The sequence below is a fragment of the Anabrus simplex genome, chromosome 7 (assembly GCF_040414725.1).
Source record: "Anabrus simplex isolate iqAnaSimp1 chromosome 7, ASM4041472v1, whole genome shotgun sequence".
Taxonomy (NCBI): domain Eukaryota; kingdom Metazoa; phylum Arthropoda; class Insecta; order Orthoptera; family Tettigoniidae; genus Anabrus; species Anabrus simplex.
In genome coordinates this window covers 283,829,860-283,855,165 of record NC_090271.1, presented here as the reverse complement: position 1 = coordinate 283,855,165, position 25,306 = coordinate 283,829,860, and the positions used below count along the sequence as shown (strand labels likewise).

General features: G+C 42.1%; 1 protein-coding gene across 1 annotated transcript in view; it reads left to right on the top strand.

The window, feature by feature from the left end:
• The window catches only part of LOC136877560 (5-hydroxytryptamine receptor 1), an 843,781-nt gene that overhangs the window by 57,356 nt on the left and 761,119 nt on the right, over window positions 1-25,306 (top strand). The gene's annotated exons all lie outside the window — the stretch shown is intronic.

Sequence of the window (25,306 nt, the reverse complement as noted above, 5' to 3'; positions counted from 1 at the left end):
AACGGTTATACATATAGAACTATATATACACTATGTAAAAACATGAATACTGTGCTTTAGCTACTCCGCATACTTAAAAGGTTGTTTTGAGTGTAAAATTGAAATTATAAAAATTAACACACAATATAAAAGAAGCAACTGAGTTAATTAATAACCAAATTGCTTGTAAGTTGCAAAGCTAAAAGGAAACGAATATGTTTGAATCATGATTACATATGAATTTAACAAAACTCAGCGAGTTAAATTAATAGGATAGAAATACTTTAATTAGTAGAGTTTTGGTCATTCAGTTATACAAGAACCCCAAAACAGCTGCTTTGAATGCATTTCCACTTTTTATAACTTAGAATATACTCGTATTTAGAATTTAGAATTGAGAAGGAAGGGACAGTGGTTACCATCCTGACTTTCTCTTGATATTGTAAGAAATACCGCGCAAATATATCTCTATTATGAATGAAAGTATGGCATAGCACATTTCTCATCTTATTGTGGTATATCAGGCTAGTGATACTGCGCCAGTCTATAAAAATAATATTAAATTCCTGGCAGGACCGGGAATCAAAATCCAACCGGTGGGTAACTGAATACCAGTATCAAGGATTCTGATTAATAATAATTATACAGAGCAACTAACACTGAATCGTAATTGCCTATGATGTCCTGACTACTTCACATCATTCATCTCAGTGACAGGTTGCATGTTGAATGATATTACTAGCATCGCTCATAACTCTGTTAATTTCATACTGTCACAATCAAGTACGAATCTGAGGCTGATCATGGAAATAACAAACATGTTTTAGTCTATATTACACGACGTGATGTACTCTGAACAGTATTACATTAATGGATATGGATTTAATCTTTACAGAGTCATATCACAAAGGATTAGAGAATGCGTATGTACCCTGTAATATTTCAGCTTCCCCAGGAACATATAACAGGCATATACCAATGCGGTAGCTCCAGGGCACTGGCAAAAACATCCGCGGTTCTAGCGGAGGCTAACTTTGCGCATGTCGCAGTAAAAGTGAAATATGGCACTCCTAATGATTTTATAAGCCGAACACAGAGCTACACTGCTTGTACCGAGCTTACAATGGGTGACTCGCTGTTTTAATGGAGCAATGGAATTTCTAGGAAGACGTGTAAGAAAGACCAGTGACACCCAGGAATACACTTTCGACTTGGCTTTCTTAAGCGTAGAGTTCACTTTGCCAGGTGTTATTCAGCATTTGCTAACGAATTTAAATCATTGCCTCCTCTACACATTCAACCACTGAACGATACTTAATTGTGGAAATGTCACGCAGTCTGGCATTTCAGCATGACTAGTCTGATGGCCAATATCTATCGTAAATTGCTAAATTATTTTATTCAGAGTGGTAGTAGTAGTAGTAGTAGTAGTAGTAGTATTCTGTCATTGAACTATTGTTTTTGTTCGAAAGAATTAGAATGTATGAATGTATTCTATATCCTTTTGCTGTCCATCTCCGTGTGTAATGAATAGAACTGTTTATTGCCATCCTCCGAGGTCCGGGTTCAATTCTCGGTACCGTCAGAGATTTAATTTTGACAGGAGGGATGGTATGTGTTTAAAAAGGTAGAGGGAGCTCATGTCCATTGTGGTTGTACCTCAAATGAGCTGCACCAGCTCGGGACGGGGACACGAATTTAGACAATAACAATAATGTTACTGGTTTATACGTCACACTAACTACTTTTACGGTTTTCGGAGGCGCCGAGATGCCGGAATTTAGTCTCGCAAGTGTTCTTTTACGTGCCAGTAAAAATACCAAAAGAGGCTGACATATTTGAGCACCTTCATATACAACCGGACTGAGCCACGATCGAACCAGCCAAGTTGGGGTCTAATAGCCAGCGCCTCATCCGTCTGGGCCACTCAGCTCGGCTTTACGAATTTAGAGTACATCCTTTTCTTTTTGCTAGTTGTTTAACGTCCCATTAACGCATACAGTAGAAGGATTTTTGAAGGGAAAGAATAGGATTGGGAAAAAAATGGCCGAGGGCTTCATGTACAGATTCAGCACTAGCCGCGTGTGAAAATGGGAAAACACGGAAAACTATCTGCAGAGCTGCTGGCGGTAGCGTTCGAATCCACCATATCCCGAGTGCAAGATCAGATACCTATCAGAATTATTTACTTTATTTGCTTCTTTATTTACTAGAAAGTACATGGAACGTGAGGAATAAAGACCATGGCATACATGTAAATCAAAAGTACTTTCATAAAAGTACTTCCTAAACGTATAACTCAGTAACTATTATATGCCTACTATTCAAGCTCTTTAGGTCCTTTCAGTTGCGAAATTAGCAGCGTTTCTCCCCAGTGTAGCAGTGTGTAAGCTGGACTGTCATATCTTTCCAGGACGCTGGTGGCCAGTGCGCCGTTGAGACACAACTGCAAGCCTCCTATGTACGACGATGACAATGAGGGATACACTAGAGGAGTTATATACAGTACCTTCGCTTATATAAATGACTACCTTTCGTTTATAAGTAAATATTATTAAATTGTTCAATATCTCTAAAAATCCATGCATATTGGTGCGTAACAGTATTTTCATTTTGGACTAATTAAGTCATGCTGATGTCTTGATAATGACAATAATAATAATGTTCTGGTTTCTAGTCTCACTAAGTACTTTTAAGGTCTTCAGGGACGCCTAGGTGTCGGAATTTTGTCCCGCAGGAGTTCTTTTACGTTACTAGTACATCTACCAACACGAGGATGTTGTATTTGAGCACCTTCAAATACCACCGGACTGAGCCAGGATCGAACCTGCCATGTTCGGCTCAGAAGGCCCGAGCTACTCAGCACATCACAGCACAGCACAGCATTAATTAATGCTGTGACGATTCTATACAATAACTCAACAAAACACCAGCTATAATACAAGTACAAGTATTGTAAGGAATAAGAAAGTGCTACATTACGAACATTCAATTTTAACAGAAAAATGCTGTTCAAAAATAGATAGGTCTTATAGCGACGATGAGATAGGAAAGGCCTAGGAATTGGAAGGAAGCGGCCGTGGCCTTAATTAAGGTACAGCCTGGTGTGAAAATGGGAAACCACGGAAAACCATGTTCAGGGCTGCCGACAGTGGGGTTCGAACCCACTATCTCCCGAATACTGGATACTGGCCGCACTTAAGCGACTGCAGGCATCCAGCTGGGTCTAATCACAAGTCTTTAGTGTTATATGTACAGGGTGTCTTATATAAAACCAGACCGAAAGCACGGCGTTTGTACTCTGGGCTACAGTATAAGAGGCGCGCGCATTGCTCTTGAACTTGCAAGCAGCCTGCTCGTGTTCGACCTGGCAAGAATGAGTCGCCAGTATGAATCTTAGCTATTAAAATGTTGAGATAGCATTTCAACACCGTATTTTCGTATGCAAAAGTTCTTATTTTATCTTAATGGCCGTGTGAACAGTCATAAGTCTCGCTATTTGTGTACAGAAAATGCTAATGATGTTTATGAAGGAAGATGTGTGTTACTGTGTTGTTAATGCAAGGCGAATAATTGGGCCTATTTATTTCGAGACGACACTTAATGCAGAGAGGTATCAAGATGATATTTTGATCTGTTAACGGAAGAAGAAAAAATTCGCGTCGGTGGTTTCAACAATATTCAGTCCCTGCTCATACGGCGGAAGATTCCCTTCGTACAATCTCGGAAGTATTTGCAGACAGAGTGATCAGTGCTGCTCTATTTTTCCCTCGTTCTCCAGACCCAACAGTGTGTGATTTTTACTTGTGGGGTAAACTGAAAGAAAATGTGTAACGAACACATCTTCACACATTGGAGGAACTGAAAGAAAATATTACGTATGAAATCAGAAACATTGCAGTGACAGAACTCACTCACGTCAGCCAGAGTATGGTTACTAGATACAATGCCTGTATAACCCAGGAAGAACGACACTTCCAGCATCTTTTATAAGGTAAGATTTCGTATAAGATTGTATGCACGCTTAAAGCAGGGCGGCCGCGCGCGACGGAAGTTCGGCTAAGGCAGCTGCCGTAGCGCAGTGTACAAACACCGTGCGTTCGGTCTGAGTTTATATGAGAGACGCTGTATGTACAGGGTGGCAACAAAGTTCCGTCACCCCCCTCCTGTAACCAAGAGAAACCTCTAAACCTAGTTAAATAAGATGTACACCATTTCTAAGAGAGGTTTTCTTGGGAATATACGGCATTACGAGTCCAAAGCATCAGTCTGTGCATCATCATTTTCGTGGCAAAGGATAATAAGGCGCCAAGTTCTGTGTGACATTCTTCGGAGGATTGCTGGTGTGACTTTAGTGAAAGCTTGTCTTACAGGATCTTTCAGTTTTTCCGTGAAATTGTATCGGTTTTGTGAAACGATGCCCTTTTGAACCCCCATAGCGCATTATCACATGTAGTAAGGTCTGGGCTTCGTGGTGGCCAGGCAAGTAGAGCTGGCAGCACAGGAGAACCACTGCCTATCCATCGCTCTGGGAGAACTTCATTAAGATATTCGAGCACTGCAATGGCAAAATGGGCAGGTGTCCCATCATGCTGTAACCAACATGTCTTTTTAATTCCATGCTCCTCCAAGAGAGGAAGAAACCATTCCTGCAACAAGTTCAAGTAACTGTGCTGATTCACAGCATCGTCGAAAAAGAATGGCCCAAACAAGCGCCTGCTGTCCATGACTGCCCATATCATGACATGCTGTGGGTTATATTCCAACTCTTCATAAAAGTATGGATTTGTCTTGTTCCAGAAGACCACATATCGTGCGCGAGAGCTCTTGTAAATCGCACATCATCAGCACCTGGCCTCGTTTTGGTATTGTGTCGAACATCTGAAAAAGTGCCGCACATGCCTCCATTCTCCAGTCCATGTCAGCATCCGATAATTCGTGGACGGACCTAAGTCTTTCTTCATGTGCAATTCCGCCGATCTTTCACGCGTCGACTTCTTCGGCGAACTCTCCACGGACTCCTCGATAAACTGACATGTTTCTCTTCTTGTGGAGGGTCCCCCACTTCTGCCCTCATCTTTCACACTTCCTGTGGTGAAGAGTTTCTTTTCCCATCGCAGAAGTGTTTGTTTTGGAGGAGGCTCTCGCTGAAATCGTGCCCGAAAGTCAGCACGAACTTGTGCTATTGTCTTCCCTGTTTGCCCTCTCCCATGCACCCAACAACTTGCAATAAGACGTTCCTCAATACTTTAACTGGACGTATCAGCCATCGTTTAGTACACACAATCCGAAACATAGAACAAAACGAACGTACATTAACATTTATAAAGGGGTAACGGGACTTAGTGGCCACTCTGTACAGTAGGCAGATACAGGTTCTTTAAGTGACCTATTACAGTACATATAATGAAATGAAATGACGTGTGGCTTTTAGTGCCGGGAGTGTCCGAAGGCATGTTCGGCTCGCTAGGTGCAGGTCTTTTGATTTGACTCCCGTAGGCCAGGCATCGTCAATGGAGAGCGAAATGCCTACGGAGCCAATTTGCTCCGAGCTCTCGAGGAACGAGAGCAGCTTAGCGAGCAAGTAGGGGAAGAAATAGGGGAAGCGCGTGACGTAGAATGTACTGAACGCTAGTGGCGCAAAGGTATAGCATATCTTTCTGGACAGGTTAGATTGCGACACGATACGCGTGAATCACCGTGAGGTGACAGTAGTGCGTTTCCGCCTTTATCCTCACTCCACATGCCCTTCAAATCAAATTGGTAGATGTTGGATTTCTAGATTGTACACATTTAATGCTCATATTGTAAGTATATTCGGATCAACTTATTTATGTGAGCAGATGTTTTCGTTAACGAAGATTTATGAATCTAGACATATATGTAGGCCCAACGTTGAAAAGTTGAAATGTGTTCTGTGACTTGCCAGTACGCAAACGATAGTAGCAAACAATATTATTTAACAAGCCTAAAGGTCCCCATGAAGGAGGAGTACACCAGTAATATGTTTCAGTTCGCGTGTTTAATTTGTTGTCTTAGTCATAAATACCATACAAATATTGAAATGCATGTTAATGAGAGTGCAAAGAATGTGTGCAAATCACATAAATTGTACTTTCTTTTGGTAAATGTACGGGTCCCAAAGCATCAGTCAATCGTGAAAATGTATTTATTCAGGAATTATTGCACACTGCTGTACATGAATAGTTTTATTGTCCTGTTATACTCTATAATCTGTGTCTTGTTCGTCTCCGATTATCCATACTCCAAATTATTATTATTATTATTATTATTATTATTATTATTATTATTATTATTATTATTTCTTAATATTTTTTTTTACCTTCCAGGGTTGATATTTCCCACGGACTCAGCGAGGGATTCCACCTCTACCGCCTCAAGGGCAGTGTCCTGGAGCGTTAGACATTTTTTTTTTTTGCTATTTGCTTTACGTCGCACCGACACACATACGTCTTATGGCGACGATGGGATAGGAAGGGCCTAGGTATTGAAGGAAGCGGCCGTGGCCTTAATTAAGGTACAGCCCACGCATTTGCCTGGTGTGAAAATGGGAAAGCACGGAAAACCGTCTTCAGGGCTGCCGACAGTGGGGGTCAAACCCACTATCTTCCGATTACTGGATACTGGTTGCACTTAAGCGACTACAGCTATCGAGCTCGGTCTGCCGGGAATAGAACCCGGGACTCCTGTGACCAAATTCCAGCACGTTAACCAGTACATATACTGACTGGAACGTTTGAGAACCATTTTAAGGGAGCCGGGAAGTGTTCCAAGTAGAGAACCGGATATTTCGCAATAACATCTTATTAAAAATGTCTAATGGAATTCGTTCAATTTCTTTCCAGTAACTTATCGATGCCCGGTATTCATTTTTGCACAGTTTCATTACTCTACCTTAAAATATTTTAAACTAAAAATAAAGTAACCTCAATTTACCCCCCCCCCCAAATGAAATTTTCGGTTGAATTTCTGAAAATATGTTTTAAAATATAGCCCTGAAATTTATATAATATTTTTATTTCCCATATTTATTTCAACCTGATAGTAAAAGTTAAATCTGCTTTCTAACGGACATAAATTTTATCGCAGAGAAAATAATAATCATATGCATAAAAATTTTGACTTATTTTTTCAAGTTAAACACGAGTATCAATATCTTGGAAACTTCTTGCTTTATTTCTTTCTTAATCTGTTTACCCTCTAGGGTTGGTCTTTCCCTCGGATTCGGTGAGGGATCCCACCTCTACCACCTCAAGGGCAGTGTCCTGGAGTGAGACTTTGGATAGGGGGATGAAACTATGGTAGAGGACCAGTACCTTACCCAGGCGGCCTCACCTGCTAAGCTGAACAGGGGCTTGTGGTGGGAGATGAAAAGTTTAGAACGGATAGACAAGGAATGGGCAAAGAAGCGTCCGTGGCCTTAAGTAAGGTACCATCACGGCATTTGCCTGGAAGAGAAATGGGAAATCACGGAAACCACTTTCAGGATGGCTGAGGCGGGAATCGAACACTCTCTACTCAGTTGACCTTCGGAGTCTGAGTGGTCTTTGTACCACTTTTCAAATTTCGTGGTAGAGCCGTTAAGCGAACCAGGGCCTCTGGGAGTGGCAGCTAATCCACACTAACCACTACACCACAGGAGAGGGGGGACACATTTTGGAATCTATTGGTCTTAAGTACATAATGTTTTTTGTCTTCACTTCTTAGTGCCTCTAAAATATCTGTTCCAAATTTTAGCTTTCTATGTCTAAGAGTTACTGGATGAAGTGCACCTACGTTAACGAAAATATACCCAGGAGAAAACTGTGTTTCAAACTTAGTATTACAACTTAGCAACGCTCAGGATAATTTATTGCAATAAAAATGTATTTTTTAACCTTTCACATTTCCAGGTTCCTTTAAGGCTTCCCACGACCGTGTGTCGTGATATCTGCTCTGTTATTCCCTCGTCTAACACACACTGTTCTCACGTAACTGCTCCATCGAGCATAAGTCGTTCTTTGCTCTTTGACATGTAGCTTACACGTGCCTAGCTTAGAGCTATTGAGCTACTCCTAGCTGTCCGATTGTATTGTTAATTTCTCAGTCCCTGTCCTTGAGGCAGGCGCTTGGTGGAGCCCATACCTGGACGACGTGACTTTGTATTGTACACTGCTGGGAACTGAGTGGTTATCTACCGAGGAACTATTTCGAGCACTTTTATGCGGTAGCCTTGCGAAGCCTCCTATTGGAGAGCGAAATTGCCTTTAGAGACTTAGCCTATTTCCTTTCACCGTAGAGTAGTTCTATCTGGAGGTCTGGAGTTCAATGTTGGCAAGGGGAAAATATTTGTTCTTCATAAGTGGCAAATGAGTGAGCTTCCGTGGCTCAGGCAGCAGCGCGCCGGCCTCTCACCGCTGGGTTCCATGGTTTAAATACCAGTCAGTCCATGCAAAATTTGTGCTGGACAAAGCGGAGGCGGGACAGGTTTCTCTCCAGGTATTCTGGTTTTCCCTGACATCTTCTGTTCCAGCAGCAATTATTATTTCCTTTCATCTGTCAGTCATTAATCATTGCCCCAGAGGAGTGCGACAGGCTTCGGCAGAAGGCACCATTTCTATCCTCGCCGCTAGATAGGGAATTCATTTACTCCATTCTTGACCCGGTCGAATGACTGGAAACAGGATGGAGATTCTCATTTTCAAGTGACAAATAAACATTAGGCCTACCTGTTACTGCAATATGTATGTTGAGTGTTCATTTCGAAGGCTGGTTCGATCCTCAAGAGCTCCGCTGTCAGCTGTCATAGATGATCTAGGCATCACGAAGGAGGTGTACTACGGAAAAGTGGAATGGGGTAGTTTCCCTTTGCTTTCTTCGCCGATCCTGAAGTTACTATTACATACTAGTCTGCCAAGCCCGCTGAAATGCGTCCACCTATTGACTCTATGAGCAACATTTTTAAATCATTCAAAACAGAGACCGGCTGCACAAGGTCCACTTTCATATTGGCAAAGCCAAAGATAAGATGAGTCTGAGACAATTCAATGAATGTAACGAATTTGTTCCAGCCCATAACAGAAGACATTCACAGTGCATTATAAACACTCCGTCTCGCCAGCAAAGGCACTACTACAGTATAAGACATTGTATCTGAGTTCTTAATCAGTGAAGGAACGTTATACATACAAATAGTTTTCTGCGCTTTCTTTTTTCTTTTCTGTTTTTTTTGCTAGTTGCTTTACGTCACACCGACACAGATAGGTCTTATGGCGACGATGGGAGAGGAAAGGCCTGGGAATAGCAATGAAGAGGCCGTGGCTTTAATTAAGGCACATCCCCAGCATTTGCCTGGTGTGAAAATGGGAAACGACGGAAATCCATTTTCAGGGCTGCCGAGAGTGGGGTTCGAACCCACTATCTCCCGATGCGAGGTCACAGCTGCACGCTCCTAACCGCACGGGCAACTCGTCCGTTTCTGCGCTATTCAACAAAAAGAATTATATTTTAAATAATTGCTTTCTTTCTTTCTTAATCTATTTGGCCTCCACGGTTGGTTTTTCCCTCGGGCTCAGCAGAAGATCCTATCTCTAATGCCTCAAGGGCAGTGTCCAGGAGCGTGAGACTTTGCGTTGGTGTATACAACTGAGGAGGAGGACCAGTACATCACCCAGGCTGCCTCACTAGCTATGCCGAATAGCGGACTTGTGGGGGGATGGGAATATTGGAAGGGATAGACAAGGAAGAGGGAAGGAAGCGGCCGTGGCCTTAAGTTAGGTACCGTCCTAGCATTTGCCTGGACGGGAAGTGGGAAACCACGGAAAGCCTCTTGGAGGATGGCTGAGGTGGGAATAGAACCCCCTGTACTCAGATGACCTCCCGAGGCTGAGTGGACCCCGTTCCAGCCGTCGTACCACTTTTCGAATTTCGTGGCAGAACCGGGAACCGAACCCGCGCCTCCAGGGGTGGCAGCTAATCACGCTAACGACTACACCACAGAGGTGGACTTTGTATAATTTTGTGTCATAAAACTCATATTTTAGAATGATAATCCCAATTCAATATTTATTTATTTATTTATTTATTTATTTATTTATTTATTTATTTATTTATTTATTTATTTATTTATTTATTTATTTATTTATTTATTTATTTATTTATTTATTTAAATTTTGTTTCTAGTGGTTTAACTTGGCGCTAGTACTTCAAAGATTTTCGGAGACACAAGGATGAGGAAGGATTAGGACTGGTCCGGAAAGCATGGGAAATCATTTTTAGGGCTACAGACGATGGAATTTGAATCCACAATCTCCCGAATGCAACTCAATAAAAATATATTTCCATTTAAAGAAAAGTTGTCTGCCTTTTCTGTCGACAAATAATTCCCTTTCTCATTAATAACTTGCCCAGCCTTCCGTATATATTGGTTGACGAATTTTATAAGACTTGTATTATCGTCAACGGTTTCAAATCATTTCTATGCCTCCGACAACCGTTTGGGTGGTGTGATGTTGCGAGAGGACAGGAGAATGACAAAACGGTAAGATACAAGTACAGTACCAAAGAATGTGAAAATATTCAAGCACTGAACCTTCTGTTAGGTTGACATCATCATGCTTGGAACATGAAATCACGCGGTCGCGTTAAACGTCCTACACTTTCCCTCGGGAAGAAATGTTTTCCTCCGATGGCCGACGTTTGTAACTCTGCACTGCCCAGGTATCCTTCCCACCTGCTACGGTTTAACTAGAGACAACCGGTAGTAGCGTTTCAGTCGCAACATCTGAATAATATGTCAGTTGTAGAGTATAGTGCGTCGCTACGTTAAAAAAAAACAATAATACGCGTTATATGGGGCGCCCAGATGCCAGATCTAAAAAACTAAACCCCATGGCACTATAGCCCTTGAAGGGCTTTGGCCTACCAAGCGGCCGCTGCTCAGCCTGAAGGCCTGCAAATTACGAGTTGTCGTGTGGTCAGTACGATGAATCCTCTCGACCGGTATTCTTGGTTTTCTAGACCGCGGACGCTATCTCGCCGTCAGATAGATCCTCAGTTCTGATCATGTAGCCTGAGTGAAACTCGAACCAGCCCTCAGGCCCAGGTAAAAGTCCCTGACCTGGCCAGGAATCGAACTCAGGGCCTCCGGGTAAAAGGAAGGCACGCTACCCCTACACTACGCAGCCGGCTGATGCCAGATCTCCTAGGTATAAAATGTTGAGCAAGGCCAGGCACATTACGTGATAGGACTGTTGTACAGGCGTTTTATCAGTGGAATACCTCGAAGTTTTCAATATATTTGTGTGTTGAATATAATTGTACACCACGCTCTGCACATCGAACGACGGTACAATTATTTTAGGTTTAATACGGTAAAGTTCAGAGAGTAATTTAAATGCACAGATTATCATAAATTATAGTTTTTAAATTTAATAATGTCCCATTCTGTCGTGAAACGGTTAGTGTAATTAGCTGCCACCCCCGGAGTCTCCAGTTCGATTCCAGTCTCTGCCACGAAATTTGAAAAGATACGTGGATTGAAAAGGTGTGTGACACTCAGCCTCGGGAGGTCAACTGATTAGAGGGGGATACGATTACTGCTTCAGCCATCCTCGAAGTGGTTTTCCGTCATTTCCCACTTCTTCTCTAGGCAAATGCCAGGATGGACCTAATTTCAGGCCACGGCCGCTTTCTTCCCTCTTCCTCTTCCTCTTCCTCTTCCTCTTCCTCTTCCTCTTTCTCTTTCTCTTCCTCTTCCTCTTCCTCTTTCTCTTCCATCCCTTCTAATATTCCCATATCCCACAAGGCTCGTGCTCAGCATAGCAAGTGAGGAGGCCCTGATGAGGTACTGGTCTTCCTGCACATTTGTATCTCAGACCAAATGTCTTACGCTCCAGGACAATGCCCTTGAGGCCGTAGAAATGGGATCCCTCGATTAGTCCAGGGGGAAAACCAGCGCTGGAGGATAAACTAATTAAATAAATAAATAAATAATTGAATAAAAGGACAAGCTCACAGGTACCGTACGCAGAAGACAATTGCAATTTTATGGCCTCATCTGTAGAATGGACGACACTAGATATGAAAAAAAAAAAACGGTTTGGTATAATTAATTCAAGAAGGTCAAAATCAGCTGGTTAGAGGAAATAAAGCAGTACTTAAGAAATGTACATCACAGAAGATACCATCAGGGATCGCAAGGCTTTTGGGACTCTGGTTGCAAAGCACACGTTCGCGGAAAAGGCTAAAAGAACCACAGCGAAACAATGGACGGAAGAACGCAAGAAACAGCGTTGCGAGTTCATGAAGAGATTTTGAGGGGCGAAGAAGAAAGGAAAACCATCATCAAGCTAACAAGTTCCAACGCGCTCTGTAAACGGGGCATAACCAAGAAAGAAGAAGAATAAATAAATAAATATTTAAATAAATAAACAAAATAAATAAATGTAATAATAACAAATGTTCAGTCACAACATCTGATTCATCCTCCAAATGTAGACTATACAGTGTCTCTACCTTAATATAGAGTAAGAGACTTGCAAGAAGTGCGGATTACATGTGACAATACCCGAGAGCGTAACCGGCTTAAGATGAAACTCAAAGAACATCAGAGTTTCTTAAAAAAGACGAAGTTAAAACAGTACAGCAGTACTTTCTCGGAAGCAGATCTTCTAAGCCTCCAACCTGTCAGTTCGGGGAAAAGAAAGAAAAAATATCAACAGTACTGCGGTATTCGAAAATCCTGTGTTTAAAACTCGACGCAGATAATATGCAGCTTGTAAAAAATGACACCTCAATTTAAATAAAAATGCTCAAAATAACAGGAAATATCACATTATATCACTTAAATAAGTGAAACATGGACGATAACTAGCTCAGAAAGAAAGAGAATAGAAGCTTTTGAAATGTGGTCTTACAGAAGAATGCTGATACTGAATCGAATTGGTGAGAGGAGATCGATTTGGCTAAATTTGACCAGAAGAAGAGATAGAATGATAGGACACATCTTAAGACACCCAGGACTTGTTCAGTTGGTTTTTGAAGGAAGTGTAGGTGGTAAGAACGGTAGGGGTATACCAAGGTATGAATATGACAAGCAGATTAGAGCAGATGTAGGATGCAGTAGTTACGTAGAAATGAAAAGGTTAGCACAGGATAGGTTGGCATGGAGAGCTGCATCAAACCAGTCTATGGACTGATGACTCAAACAACAACAACATCACTTAAATGAATAAAATATGAACAAAACAATAATAATGGACGACATAACTTATTGTATGCTTTTATATTAAACATAAAATTGCTGTAAACGGGTTAACTGGTTAGGCTTATTTTACAGATTTCTGGTAAAATGACCTCAGAAAAAATTACGACTTTCCCTTAAAATCTGAACCTTACTCATGTTGACCTAAAAGATCACTGAAAATGATCAATATGCGGTTAAATTTCAGGAAAATCGCTATAAAATAAGTAAACAAAGCAAAGTCATGCCCATACAGGGCATAAAGGCCCCTCGAAGGGTGGAAGGTAAAGGCTTCCACTATCCGTAACCTCGGCACCTGGTGGGGTAGAGTGGTTAGCTCTACGCCCGGCCGCCTTTGCCCCCAGGAATTAACCTGGTACTCATTTTGGGTGTAAGCTGAGTGAACCTCAGGACCAAGTGCGCCTCCAGAAGTGATAAAATAAGTAAATAAAGACTTTCAAATATTAGATAACCCATTTTTTATTATTTGCTTTATGTCGCATTGACACAGATAGGCCTTATGGCGACGATGGGATAGGAAAGGCCTAGGAGTGGGAAGGAAGTGGCCGTGGCCTTAATTAAGATACAGCCCCAGTTCACTTTCGGCATTTTACTTGCACTGAGCTATAAAGCATACTTACGAAGATACTTCTGAACTGTACTGAAGTGCGAAGTTTTTAATTATGACCTTCGTTCGTAGAACATTTGGCCATCAAGAATGTCCAATGATGAAAAAGTTACAGAAAATAGAAAAAAAGGGACAACAAGTAAGGCGCACGCACTGGCGTGGACCTAAAATAGAGCAAAAATGAAAGCAAAACACACTTGAAATAAAGACACTTGTTTCTTTAGATATTTACACCAGTTTTTGTCAAGTATGTACCAATTGCACTGTACACACGCACGTCTCCAGTTGCCAATAATAGCTGAATATGTGTGGCTAAGGGAACCCGAAGGTGCACAAGGGTAGCGAACAATTCTCTGCGAAAGGATACAGTTCTACTGCACTCGAAGATGATGTGGTTCACATTTCCTGTGTTTCTTGCGCTGCCCGGACATTGTACTCCAATCCTGTTGAGGTGAGCGGGAAATGAAGCATGGCTAAATCTCATCCGAATGATGGTAGTTACTTGGCCTCTGGCCCATATGACGTCTTGATACCATGGTTTGTGTGGGATAGCTGTCTGAATGCAGACATAGCATCGTCCTTTGTGTTGAGTTGTCCTGTTCCACAGAGCTGTCCAGTGAACAGCTAGTGACATAAAATCAGTACAGGGGAGGCGTAATGAAAGAAATAAGCCAGTGCGTGCGCCTTGCTTGGCCAGACTGTCAACCGGATCATTGTATGGAAGTCCTGAGTGCCCTTTCACCCATAAAAATGACAAGTGGGAAGTTAATTGTTGTTCGTTGCTCACTTTTCCATTTGTTCTTGGCCTTGAGGTATGCTGGGATGAATTACTGTCTGTAGGGGTGCGTGCGAAGGTTTGTGCTTGTGCTTGAGACACGTTAGGAATCTGCACTTATCTCAGATACATGAGACTCGGGCTACGTCCGCGCCGGAGGTGGCTTGCATTGGTAGGTGCCTAGATAGGCGTGTAGATAGGAGTTTAGGTAGGATATGTGGTGGCCGCACTGCTCGGACCTGTGCTAGTTGCTGTCAAGTCGAGGACGACTTAAAAGAGCCTCTGTCGATGTTAAGGGAAAAATCACTTCTTATCGACCGGGCGAGTTGGCCATGCAGTTAGGAGCGCGCGGCTGTGAGCTTGCATTCGGGAGATAGTGGGTTCGAATCCCACTGTCGGCAGCCCTGAAGATGGTTTTCCGTGGTTTCCCAGTTTCACACCTTAATTAAGTCCGCGGCCACTTCTTTCCAACTCCTAGGCCTTTCCTATCCCATCGTCGCCATAAGATCTATCTGTGTCGGTGCGACGTAAAGCCACTAGCTAAAAAAAAACTTCTTATTGAGAATTCTAGTTTGAAGTACTAACTATTCTACTTGCATTCTTCTTCTTGTTGGGTACATGAAGTAAATGAGCCTAAGTCTGTGAATGGGTCGTTTATTGTTCTCTACAAACAGTTACGAAATCACCCAGACACATGTTATAAATATTTAAGTCGCCATAAGACCTATCTGTGTCAGTGCGACGTAAAGCCAATTCTAGAAAGAAATGAATATTTACGAATGACCACAGAAACGTTCGACATACTCAAATTCAAGAAACTCTGCAAAAGAAGCACACCAACTATAGGAAACGCATATTACCCAAAGAACGACTTGTCGTCACTTTGTAAAAAACCAAGGTAACCTTTCGTTTTTATTACATACTTGAATTATCATTTAAAGAGAAATTGGCGCAAGTCCAGTTAACAGTGAACAATAGCTACGTAAGAGTTCGTTCGCTTGGATGTATCATCCTAGCGGCTATCCACCATCTAGGCGCTAGGCATCTGGCACCTAGGCACCTCAGGCGCGGACGTAGCCTCACAGTTATACATGCTTTCCGTACCCTTTCTTAGTCACGAACAACTGCTGATTTGTTTCCTCGACCGTGAAAGATATTTAGCAAATACAGTAGAACCCCGTTTACCCGAAATAAAGTGGGGGGGGGGACCCATTTCGGTTGGCGCCTTCTTTCGGATGACACCTGGCAAATATTTTCAAAAGTTAAATGTCAAAATAAAAATGCATAAACCCTGTTAATCAAAGGTGCATACTGTATATTAACATTACAATGTTTACATAATGTCACTCATTGTATAAAATCAGTGATTTTCTTCTGAATTTTCTTGGTGCAGCGCTGTCGTGCAGGTACATCGTGCCACCGTTTAATCAACAATACATCAGTTGGTGTAGATTAATTGCATTGTTCAACAAAGCGCAAAGCAGTCTAAAATAATGAAAAAAAAATGTTACTACTGAACTGAATACTGTATACAGTAATTTTATTACAGTAGTGTAGTTAAAGCGGTACTGTATTTTAATAAAAATTCGAAATCAATCTTACCTCCAATGCATTAAATGCTGCAACTCGATTCTCAGAACTGCTATTATCAAAGTCGGAGTCGTCTGCATAATATTCATGACGAATAATACAGTAATAATAATAATTATCTTAATAATAATACAGTAATAATATTAATTATCTTAATAATAATAATAATAATTCCTCTTTGTTCAAGAAAAAATGTATCATGGAACAAAGTAGAGGCTAAGAAACTGTTTTGTTTTATGCTACACGTGTATTCTGGCATAAGTCATAATATAAAAATAGCGTTTGCCTAGAGTTCTCAGCACATATAGCAAGAAAATTACTAATATTGACGGCTGAGAACGAGAGGGTAAAAACAAAATATTAAAATACAATTTTTCCAGAGCATTTCGGTTAAGCCGGGTTTCGGTTAAGCGAAGTTCGGTTAAGCGGCGTTCTACTGTATGTAAGAAAAATGGTCTAAAATTTCTTCAAAATGTTCTATTTTGTCCTAAAACACTCTTAAAAGATGAAATAGTGACTGATCATCCCAAATCAGCAAAAAATGCAAAGTATAAACGCGTAATTATCCTTCGTTATATCGCTGAATGAATTTCTATACTACTGAGCAACGTTCTAATGCAAAGAGGAAAAAAAAAACAAACAACATCGAGCACCTACTAATGAACTTACTTAAATCTTTCTCGGATAGACAGGCTGTGTTTGAACCGCAACTGCAGGTACTCAGTCACTTTGGAACCTGGCTCATAGAACGCTTCTACTCGTAAGCTACTCGCCTCAGTCTTTCTACAGTGTCACTCTCGTGTTGCGTAAGATACGATCTGCGTATTGTGCATTTGAGTGAATACAGTAACCAGAAGGATTATGATGCTCATCCTCGTTTGTACTTAGTGGCTTGTTGATATTCACTGATTCCTGAAACAATAATCAGGTAATTACAAGTTGAATAGCCGGGCTGAGTGGCTCAGACGTTGAAGGCGCTGGACTTCTGAAGCCAAGTTGGCAGGTTAGATCCTGGCTCAGTCCGGTGGTGTTTCAAGGTGCTTAAATACGTCAGGCCCGTGTCAGTAGATTTCCCGGGACGTAAGAGAATTCCCGTGGCACAAACTTCCGGCACCTCGGCGTCTTCGAAAACCGAAAATTAGTTAGTGGGACGTAAAGTGCCAATAACATTCTTAATAACAAGTTGACAGAGCCTCCGTGGCTCAAGCGGCAGCGCACCGGGTTCCGTGGTTCAAATCCCGGTCACTCCATGTGAGATTTGTGCTGGACAATGTGGAGGTGGGACATATTTTTCTCCGGTACTCCAGTTTTCCCCCTCATATCTCATTCCAGCAACACTCTCCACTATCATTTCATTTCATCTGTCAATCATTAATCATTGCCCCAGAGGAGTGCGACAGGCTCCGGCAGCCAGCACAATTCCTAACCTCGCCGCTAGATAGGGGCTTCATTTATTCCGTTCCTGACCAGGTCGAATGACTGGAAACAGGCTATGGATTATTATTGTCATTAACAAGTTCATAATATACCATGTCGGTTCACTGAGCGGTTCTGAACGCGTACTTGTTAGCTTGCACTCAGGAGATAGTGGATTCAAACCCCTCTGTGGGCAGTCCTGAAGATTTTTTGATTGTTTGTGGTTGCTCATTAGCACACCAGGCAAATGCTGGCTCTGTAAATTATGTAAGACCACGGTATCTTCCTTTACATTGCTAGCCATGTCCTGTCTCATCGTCGCAATAAGCCATGCTTGAGTAAATGCGACCTAAAACCAGGGGCGAAGTGTCAGGAGTGACAGAGTAGACAGCGTGTACCCTTAACATTTTGTGAACGAAATATTGTCTAGTTAATTCAATCATTTCTGTAACATTAATTATTTCCGTATTCATGACATTACTGCATTCCCCGCTTTACTGATTTTCGTCTCACTTCGCAATGCTAGGGCTCGCATCAGTTACACGATGACGTAGGCGAAAGTAGACGCTGTTCATTCTGTGTATGTTCCCTTTAATTTTCAGAGCTTTTAGATAGAGCAACACTAACGCTATCTGTAGGTCTGACTGTGGAACTATAACTTTCCTATAGCGAGATTTCTCCGCCCAGTAGACAGACTTTCCAGAGTCTCTTCTTGCTCTTATTTGCTAGTATTTGGATGTGCTATGAAGGTATATATTGGCTACTATCTCAGACTTGCTTTTATTGTAATTAATTTGAATTTATTTTATTATAAGACACATCCAAAGATAAAATAATAATCAAATGCGAAGTTTAGCAAACCCTTCAAGTGCATGCATTTTCTTGCCGCCAATATTAGTTACGGTATTATTACCCCAACAACGATTGGCTTACATTCTTAATAATGAACTCTAGTGTGTGCATACGGAAACAACAAAATTGCTTAACTTGATGTTGTATAGTATTCCGTTAACATCAGTTTCTAGTGAATGCACTATGAGTGCCTTGAAACGAATTAAAAGCTATTTAAGGAATTCGATGACCAACCAGAGACTGTCTGACGTGGGAACTCTAGCTATAGAGAAGGAACTGCTGTGGCATCTTAGTAAGACGCCTGACGTCAACACGAGCGTAATAGATATATTAGCTGAAATGAAGGACAGGCTGATTGAACTCATTTACAATAATATTGTTTAAGGTGACTTGCACGAACATTTATTTATTTCTTGTTACTCTTGTTATATCTACATAACAATGAAATGTACTGCTATTTTTATTATAAAAGTATGTTGTTATTTGAAAACTCCCGCTGCCTATTTAATCTATATTAAAAAATGAAATGGCGTATGGCTTTTAGTGCCGGGAGATGTCCGAGGAATTCGGCTCGCCAGGTGCAGGTCTTTTTTGATTTGTCGCGGTGAGGATGAAATGATGATGAAGACGACACATGCATCCAGTCCCCGCGCCAGGGGATTTAACCAGTTATGGTTAAAATGCCAGAACCTGTCGGGAATCGAACCCGGGACCCCTGCGACCAAAGGCCAGCACGCCAAACCTTTAGCCATGGAGCCGGAGATATTTAAAAATAAAACGAGTGCACGCAGTGTTATAGGTTGTTACAGGGTTTGTCTTAGTTTCAGAGTCATTAATATAATATTGAATACAGATCTGTATACGTCGAAAACAAAATTTCAATATAATATGATTAAAACAGTTTAAATAAACAAATCTTTGTCCACCCCCTTACTTAGTTCACGGTTCGCCACTGCCTAAAACCTATAGGCTAATTACAAAAGGAAAAGAAAAAGTTGAATTTAGTTATCGAGTTGCCGGATTGGGCTTCTGTAGAGAAAACCGTACCTCTAGTAGTATACTACTACTAAAACGTTTTCATTATGTACTCTGAAGGGGTACGGTGGGCCTCCTAGAAGGCATCTCTTGCAGGCCAGGATATGCGTTGCCGTGATTTGAGGTGCGGTGAAGATTTATTCTTCTGGCTCGGGGACTGGGTGTTTATGTTCATCCCAACACTTTCCTCTTCATATTCATACAACTTACTACACTCCCAACTACCACAGAAACACGCAATAGTGATTACATCCCTCCATATAGGGTTGGCGTCAGGAAAGGCATCTGGCCATAAAGCAGGCCACATTCACAGGTGCGACGCAGTTCGCATCCGCGAGCCCAGAAGTGTGGGAAAAGCGGTAGAAAAAAATAAGTTGAGAGGTGAATAAAAGGTAATGTCCCAGCATTCGCCGTAGTTGGAAATCCAAGGGAAATCATTATCAGGACATCCGACGGTGGGATATGCCCACCACATCCCGACTGCAGAGTCGTGAGCCATGATTGTTAAGCTATGATCATTGTTAACCGAAACTACTTTGCTTGGTCCTGTAGTAGTCTATACATTGTTTGATGATTTCACTCCAACATCGATTGTACGTCGGGAGACTGTAGGTTCGAATTCCAATGTCACATCGGTAACCAAGAAGATAGTTTTCCATTGTTCCCCATTTCGAAAACAAGCAAAATCCGGGAATATATCTTAATTAAAGCCACGCTTCTACTATCCCATCAGGGTCTAATTTTCACCATCAGACTATTAGACAGCAAGGTACGAGAGACGGTGGTATAAAATTTGTAATCACTACATTGCGTGCCAAATCCTGGATTCAGTTCTAGACCCCTCCGCACTGTTCGTATGGAGCGAGGGTATACTGTATTAGGCTGCTGATAGTGATTCGTCCGTCGGATGAGGACGTTAAACCTTGAGCAGACATCTTCGTGTTATTCGGCAGGAGTAGGCTGCAGCAACACAGGGGTTTCACCCTCTCCCTACCTCACCATTATCATCGTACACACACACACACACACACACACACACATACGCGCAGGTCAACCATGGGCGACAAGTAGGAAGGCCTGGCCGAGCCTGTCCGGAGGGCACATGACGACCATATCTCCTGAAACCTGAGTTGATGCGACATGAAACTTAAAATAGAACATCTCTACGCGTGCGCTTATTTTAATTATATACTCCCAGCAGACCGAGTGACATCACTTTCCATTGACACTTGTATAAAAGAATGTCCTTGGCATTGTCTCAAGATTGAACTCTTGCATAATGCTCACCGCCATAGAGTATGATTTAAGACAGCAGATCTCCTTGCAGATATTACTACTCAAACGTTTCCATTCCGTCCTTGAAGGGTACGGGGGGCCTCTTAGACGGTAACGCCATCTCTCAGGCCAGGAGATTTGCTATGGTGAAGGAGATGTGCGGAGGTGGGTGGGTTGGCGGCCATGGCGTAAACTAGGAACTGTCCCGGCATTCGCCTTAGTGCAAGAGAAAGGAAAACCATTCTCAGGACAACTGACGGTGCGAACAGAGGCGTAGGGCCACGGTAGAGCCGTGCCCACCACTCCTCTGCTCGGTTGGCCGGTCGGAGTGCAGAGCTGTCGTACCACGGACCAGTTGCAGATAGGAATTTTGAAGTTTTTGAGGAAGGCAACTTCAGTTACCTACAATGTGGAAGGATAAGCTACCATCGTTGCAATTCATAAGACGAATAAGATTTTGACTGTTCCAACCCTTCATTTTGACTACTTCGCGAACAGGTACAATTTAAGGATCGGCTAGTCACTTGGTAATAATTAGCACTTGAAGGACTAATTTGACTTCTTTCGTAACCTGGTCGATGAAAGCGCTGTACTTTGCACTAAGTGTCTCAAGTCAGAGGCAAGTAGATCACTAACGTTCCCTCAGTGATAACCTCCGTAAATGAATAATTGATTCCAAGGCTAGTTTCACGATCAAAGTGACGGCTAAATGACGAGCTGACCAAACGGCTTTGTTCTACTTGGTGATATTCCACTCCAATGCGAGGCCGTAATCTCTTCCATATCACTGCCATTACTACTTATTTTGCACGGCCGTTTAACACAGAGACAGGCCTGTGTGCCAACAATACGACGAGTTGTAATTATTTTTTGGTATAGACTGTTCAAGCGTTTTCATTTAGCACTACAGTATTTGTGACCTTCGACCGACTTCTTGGCTGAATGGTCGGCGCGGTGACGTTCGGTTCGAAATCGGGTTCGATTCCCGGCCGGAATGGGGATTTGAACAGTATATTTGAGGACCAAAGATAGAAAATGGTGAAAGTGCCAGAAACACGTTTTGAGTAAACGCCAATAAATAGAGTTCTCGATCACAATGGCACTTCCACCCTCATTTACCCAAGGAGACCAGGAATTAATGATTACCTACAACCTTTGAAGTGCAATTATACTACATCCAATACATTTTATATAATTACACAACAATATTATCTTCTATAAAATTCATTTCTTTAATTAAGTGGCTCAGAAATTATAAAATACATGAGTAAAAATGTCTTATAGCTTTCAGTGCCGGGATATCCCAGGACGGTTTCAGCTCTCCCGTAGGCAACCTGCGCGTCGTGATGAGGATGAAATGATGATGAAGACAACACATACACCCGGCCCCCGTGCAATTGGAATTAACCAATTAAGGTTAAAAATCCCCGACCCGGCCGGGAATCGAACCAGGAACCCTGTGAAGCGAAGGCCAGTACGCTGACCGTTCAGCCAACGAGTCGTGCAATACATCAGTGATAATAGCGCACTGACACAATGGGCAGCACAGAAGAATTGCAGCGCGAGGCGCTAGCACATTCACCCTTCCCCACCAAAACTCATCTGGGCACATTGGACTGTGGCTCTACCTGTTGAACTTTCTACCAACTAAACTAATGACCCCAGACACATGCACAAGTTATCACCATATGCGGCATAGCTAACACATCCCCTTATTAACAAAAACACGATTTCGGCACTTTCAACCTTTTCCATCTTCAGTCCTCATTTCGTTAATTTCTCTAGCTCGGGAACTAGGTGTCTGTGTTCGTATTAAAACACATCTCTTGATCTACACACAACGCAGTACGCTACAGTATCAACCACCAGAGAAACAGGCAGTAGCAAACATATCGTTCCAATAGGGTTGGCGTCAGGGAGGGCATGTGAGCGTAAAAATGGGCCAAAATCACATCGTGTCCGACTCTAAAAATTCGGAAAGACTGCCAGGAAGAAGAAAACCACCTAAAGGGGTTAAATATGCGGGGTCATACAAAAGTAGTGTAAAAAGCAACAATTGGAAAAACAATCAGCTAGAGGCCCCATGGTCACCAGCCACCGGTCTGAATCTCAGATCTCCACAGTATTTTATTCAATACAATCGAGGATAACCCATTTAGTACGCACACAATTTTACTCGACAATGAATAGCAACAGTTCATTAAGTACTGGCTATTTACAAAAGCCTCTTGTCCTCACAGTGGGTCTTCGGCTGGCAGTCTTTACCTAGAAAGAGCGATTCTTCCGTAATCATAACTGATAGGTTTAATCTTTCACTTTCACTCCTTTTCACGCGCACCATAGTCACTTTACACAGCAGTTCCATGTTGTCACGTGTGAATTTCGAACTCACGATGACTGAACGATTGGCTCGACTTCTGACAAGGTCAATAACTCGACAATCAACTCAGGCGACTGCTCCACACAGTGAACTACTCTTCAACTCAACACCTTTTCGAGGTGACGTTTCTTTTATATACCCGGTGATACGGCGTGAGAGGCCTGGTGCAGGTCTTTCAATTTGACACCTTGTAAGATACCCGCGCGTCTTTGAAGATGGGGCCCTACATACGATGAATTCTAGTTCTGAAGACGGCACTCACACCCAGCCCCTGAATCACCGGAAGGTAAATACCCCTGACCCTGCCGGGAATCGAACCCGGGACCCACTATAACCAAAGGCCAGCACGCTAATCATTTATCCGTGGAACCGGACCCGTCAAAGGACTGTTTGAATGTGGTTTATTTTGTTAGAAAGGAAGCCATTTATTTAAGTTAATCAAGATCGGTTCCCTGTGTTAATACTTTTACCATGTGAGTTATTTGTGGTGTCCGTACGAAACTGTACTGATTTCCGTCCGTTTTTAGCCTTGTCTGTTCAGGTTTTATATTGCACCTCCATTTTTTACTCCATCATAATTCAACAATTGACAGCCACAACGTTTGCCATCTCTGTCATAATTGATGACGTAAGGGAGCAACGTTGCGCGAATCCTGACAGACATCGGGCAGTTCTACATGAATAATGCGTTTTGTTTATCCCTAGAGGAGATCGATCGGGACGTTCTATTTGTGGTACTTGCCTCTTGACCTGACACTGCACTGTACAAGACTCAATAGTTTCCAGCCTTGGATACAGACCATCAAATATTCTACTGGATCAGACTTACTGCCTTCGAGCGGAGAAGTGTTGCCCTGTGAGCGGCGATGTGAATGTCGTAAGCTAAGGGACTCGAAAACACCGCACAAGAGAGGAAGCACGGAAGAACAAAAAGTTCTTGTTACAAGATGAAGGCCATCAGTATGCTTTTGGCAAAACATAGTACGTGGGCCTAAACTAATGAAAAATAATAATAATAAATAATAATAATAATAATAATAATAATAATAATAATAATAATAATAATAATAATAATAATAATAATACCGGGCGAGTTGGCCGTGCGCGTAGAGGCGCGCGGCTGTGAGCTTGCATCCGGGAGATAGTAGGTTCGAATCCCACTATCGGCAGCCCTGAAAATGGTTTTCCGTGGTTTCCCATTTTCACACCAGGCAAATGCTGGGGCTGTACCTTAATTAAGGCCACGGACGCTTCCTTCCAACTCCTTGTCCTTTCCTCTCCCATCGTCGCCATAAGACCTATCTGTGTCGGTGCGACGTAAAGCCCCTAGCAAAAAAAAAAATAATAATAATAATAATAATTTTATTATTATTATTAGAAATCAGATTTATATCTTTATTTCTTTCTTATTCTCATTATCCTCCAGGGTTGGTTTTTCCCTCGGACTCAGCGAGGGATCTCACGTCTACCGCTACTTCTTAAGAATGCCTATCCTCGCCGCAAGATTGGGGCTTCATTCATTCCATTCCTGGCCCGGTCAATTACTGGAAAACAAGTTGTAGGTTTTCACTGGATTTTCTTTACAGACGCGCATAGGAAAATGAATTCAACGAAAACTGTTCTGATGGACTGTATATCAATATGTGGCTGGGAGGCGTGATCAGTCTTATGGGAAATAATGGATAGGAAGAGTATTGTTACATTCCCGGTTTTGGCATAAGAGGGACGATATCGTCGCTTAAGAAACAATACTGCGTATCTGACAATGCTTTTCCAATCAATCACACTCACAATTTCGTTGTGCTTATATTCCCGTACGCAAGTAATAAGGAATATGAATCCTAAATACATTATACTGTAGGAGTGCACAAATACGTCATGTAAACATATGGTTCGATAAGGTTCATTTTCCTTTACACGACAGTATAGGAAATTGTTCTGATGAACTGCATATTCATATGTAGCTGGGAGGTGTGACCAGAAGGAAAATAATGGAGAGGAAGATCATTGTCAGATACGTGGTACTATTTTTTCTACGTGCGAGGAATGTTTCCTGAAAGTTTTGCCGGTTCTTATTGTTACACTCTGTATCTCTCTTACACACGTTTTGAATTGTGAGGAGTATCGTTACAC